Source organism: Gracilinanus agilis, chromosome 1, assembly GCF_016433145.1.
Source record: "Gracilinanus agilis isolate LMUSP501 chromosome 1, AgileGrace, whole genome shotgun sequence".
Taxonomy (NCBI): domain Eukaryota; kingdom Metazoa; phylum Chordata; class Mammalia; order Didelphimorphia; family Didelphidae; genus Gracilinanus; species Gracilinanus agilis.
The window spans coordinates 33779897-33784478 of NC_058130.1; positions in this window are offsets into that span (position 1 = coordinate 33779897).

Sequence of the window (4582 nt, forward strand, 5' to 3'; positions counted from 1 at the left end):
GAGAGAGAGAGAGAGAGAGAGAGAGAGAGAGAGAGAAGAGAGAGAGAGAGAGAGAGAGAGGAGGAGGAGGTGATGAAGGGAGGGAGGGAGAAAGAAAGAGGGAAGTATTACCATCTCAGGGAGTGGGGAGGAAAGAGAGAGAAGAAAAGAATTTGGAACTCAGAATTTTAGGAAATGAGTGTCAGTTGTTTTACATATAATGGTGTGGGGGAAAATATATAAAATATTTTTAAATAACAATAATTATAATGAGAGTTGTCTCTGGAGGATACCGGATTTACACTTCACTGGAAGTATTCATTGAGTAAATTATAAATTATAAAGGGGATCTTTAATCAAGTTCAGGTTGTACTAGACAGTCACCAAGATCCCTCAACCTCTGAGATCCTGTGATTGTGTGATTCTAATTTCCTACCACTCATCAATAGCTTGAGTACATTTATAAAATATAAAGGCCAAGTTCAGAATTTTAAAAAAATGTTGGCAGCAAAAACTTGTAGAGCTTGTGTCAACAGGCATAGAAATGGGGGGAAATGCTCGATTAGGTTCATAATAGCAAGAATGACCTAGAGGTCAGGCGTTTTCTGGCAACTGGTGACTAGCTGTGTAGAGGGGCCAAGATGAATTAACTCCTCAATTATCTGTCAGGAAATGCCCTCCCTGTTGGCCATTAGGCTTTAATTAGATTACTAAATGACACAAGAGGGTCAGCAAATGAAGGAAGAGTTATCTCTGAGCCTGTTACACAAAACGGGAGAAATATGCTCTAATGAATTCTTGTAACAGTCAGAAGGCTCTTCAGAAGGGCCACTAATTTTTAAAGTATGAAGAAAAATGTTATCAAATAGGCTATTAATGTGCCTCATCTGAAAACTCTGAGGAAATTTTTTATTTCAACTGTGAGCTTCCTATTCTCAGGTTCTTCATCAGGAAAATGAGAGGGTTGGGCTATGTAGTCTCTGAGGTCCCTTCCAGATTCGGCATCCTGGGACTCTATGATTGTACTGTGAATAATCAACCCATCTGTTGGAGAAACAAATACAGTCACACTCAGAAAACTAACTGAGTAACTTCAACTGGCAGATTGTAGCCTACTGGAAAGTCAGCTGGGCCTGAAGTCAATCAATGAATCTATCAATCAACAAAAATCCATCAAGGGCCTTGTTGATTGTCCTTTATATTTGAAGAGGATCAGCAACGTCATGGGGTGCCACGTCTTGACTTGCTCTGAATTGGACTTAAGTGAGGCAGAGTTGCACAGTCATTGGCTTCTCTCTACCAAAGTCATCCAAGTCCAGTGGCAAGACAGAAGTCGGGGCAACTAGTAATGGCCCAGGATGCAGGAATGACCCCTGGCTTTTTTGAGATCGAAGCTCTGAAATTCTTTCTTCAGGTGCCCTCTTGACCATTGGACAAGTTGTTCTCCTCTGCCCTTTACACTCAGGGAAGTCTTCCCATGTTGGGGAAGATATCTGCCCAAGTTATTGATGAGTTTGGGATCTATTAGTTACTCTCAGCCTGTCTGCTAAGATGGTTCTACTAGGGTATGGCTGCTGTGCATATTACAGCTCTTTGGAGCTATGGGTGAGAGATGGATGAAAGACCAAAGGCAGAGGAACAGCTCTGAAAAGCAAACCCTCCCACCAGAGGTGTTAGTCTTCCCATAACACCCCATACATCTCCTATGTGCCAGACACTGTGCTAGGCATTGAGAATACTTAGACAAAAATGAAACAATCCCCACCCTCAAGAAGCTTATATTCTATCAAGAAAATCAGTATGTGTATGTCTAAAAATATACAAAACTATTCAAAGTAAATACAAGATTATTTTAAGGGAGAGTAGGAGAAGGCATTGGCATTTAGGGAAGACCTCCTGTAAGCGTTAACATTTGAGTCAATCAATCGACTGTTCATTCTGTATATTTATCACACTGGCAGTTTACAGAAAGAACCTCATCTATGAGAAAACTAGAGTTTGAGTGACACCACATAGACTTCCTACAGAGGCAACATTGGTCAAGTCACTGAAATTTCCAAAGGCTCAGTTTTCCCATTTATAAAATGGAAATAATAATCCTGATATTTCTTTCCACCCCTGAGATGCACTTATCAATTTTTGTGAAGAAAGCACCATACTAATCTAATCATTATATTATTCAACCAAGGAAAAAGAATCCAAGAGGAAAAGAGGAAATTTTCAAAGGCACCAAGTTGCTTTATACCAGAGTTTGTTTCTTATATTATTATTCTTTGATAATAATATTCCTACTTGGAAGAAGCCATTCGCTGTAGTCAGCCACCAATCTCACAAAGAAAAATGATTGCCAATAGAATAATTTATACTGGAGAGTTTTCTTTTATTTTTAATTTTCCAGATTATATGTTGATATACTTTTAAAATTCATTTTCTGACATTTTGCATTCCCTGATCTTTGCCTCCCATCTTCCCTCCAAAAGGTATGTCATATGATGTAGGTTATACATATATTATCATATAATATATATTTCCCTGTTCTTCATGTTGTGAAGCAAGAAACATGTTGCTTACACTGGGTAATTTTTAATGGTTCTCCACAATACTTTTTGGTGAATGACAAACGAATATGGAATGGACAAGAAGGCAAGGGAAGGAAAGGAAGAGAGAGAGAAAAAGTTTCTGTGCAAGCTATAGTGTCTTGGATCCACAGATGAGAGCTGAGTGGCAGGTGGACACCAAAGGAGAAAAGCAGTTCTAAAAAGGACTCAGCATGTCCTTACACCAGAGGTACTAGTCTTCCCTGAACGCCTCAATCTATTTGACTAACTGCCAATAGAATCATATCAAAACCATCTATTGGGGACAGCAGGGTAGCTCAGTGGATTGAGAGCCAAGCCTAGAGACGGGAGGTCCTAGGTTCAAATCTGACCTCAGACACTTCTGTGTGACCCTGTGCATGTCACTTGACCCCCATTGCCTAGCCCTTACCACTCTTCTGCTTCAGAGCCAATATACAGTATTGACTCCAAGACAGAAGGTAAGGGTTGTAAAAAAAACCATCTTTTACCTATAATTATCTGATTTGTTTTAAACATCTAAAGTCTCCCATGTGTCCAGCTTCCAACAACCCTTGAAAGTCATATCACTTTTCTCTTGATTCTGCCCCAAAGATTTTCTACTATGTTTTAAGGAATTTTATATAGACTGAATCTTCATTTTTATTTGTTTACCAATAAATAACATAATAAACAAATGCCTTGAATCATATGAAGCACCTTAGAATAAATTTTAAAGTACTGAAACATGAAAGTTAGCATTTATCTAAATGCTCACAGAATAGATAATGGTATAAATAATTCTTGACTCTAAAATAACAAAATTAACCAATGTTGGTTTAATTGATATGGATTTTCAAATAAGACTATGACGTTTCTGACTTCACAGTGGACCACGCACCGCAATACTGCTTATTCTTATACCACTCCAATAAAGTCACTTGATGACGGTAGTCTAAAAAGTTAAACATTTCCCCCTAAAGTATATGTTACATAAAGTATGAACTAATACATGGGAAAGATTTGGCTTGCTAAGAAATAGGTCAAGCAGAGATAAAGGCAACAAAGTTCAAGGCTGTGAGGAATGGAGAGAAACAAGTACACTCATTCATTGCTGGCTGAATTGCAAACTTGACTCTCTTTAGAGAACTAGCTATCTGACAGTGGGCTATAAAGGCTACAAAAATAATCCCTTAGCCTTTTACCCAAAAGTTCCATTGTTGGGAATATGACCTGGAAATGTTATCACCAACAAAAAAAATTCATCCATTCAAAGATTTCACAGAAATGTTATATATAAATGAAAAAAAAATAGAAGCAACCTAAATATCTAACAAGGGAAGAGTCATTGGTATATAATGGAATATGACGGTCATTAATAACAAAAAATAATCAGACTATAGGGAAATATGGAAAGATATTAATAAAACAAAGAAGGGGAAATGTAGAAAGAAGAACTGAGTAATCCTAATTATCCATAAAAAAAAGTGAATGAGGAGGAATAAAGAAAATAGAATCTAGAATCTAGATTCTAGATAGAGACTTAGAGGAAGAAACTGAAAAGTTATGACATTTGGGTGGTTGAATTTCTTTTTCAAAATAATAATAATAACAATAGTAATAATAAAAGCTGAAATTTATATAGCACTTTGCATATATTATCCCATTTGGGGTTTTATTTAAATGCCACAAAGCAAGTTTAATTGATTTTATTTGAGTTCAGTATTATGTAAGGCAAATCATTTAAGCATTTTTTAAATAATCCAAAGAAGCCTCATGTTACTACTCATGTTTGCAGTAAATCTTCATGGATCTGAGGAACAAATAAATTGTTTCTAGACTTTTTAATGAAGGGCACAGGCAAAATCATTTAAATAACCAACGAAGGCAGAATTAATAATAATGCCTATAGAAACTGACTTATTTCAGCACAGATATTGAACTGGGATGATCTGGGACCAGATAAAAGACAATTTTCCATTGAGTCTGTGCTCTCATTGACTGTGCTGTTCCATTGATGTAGACTGCAGTTCATCCTGTGCCCCTCT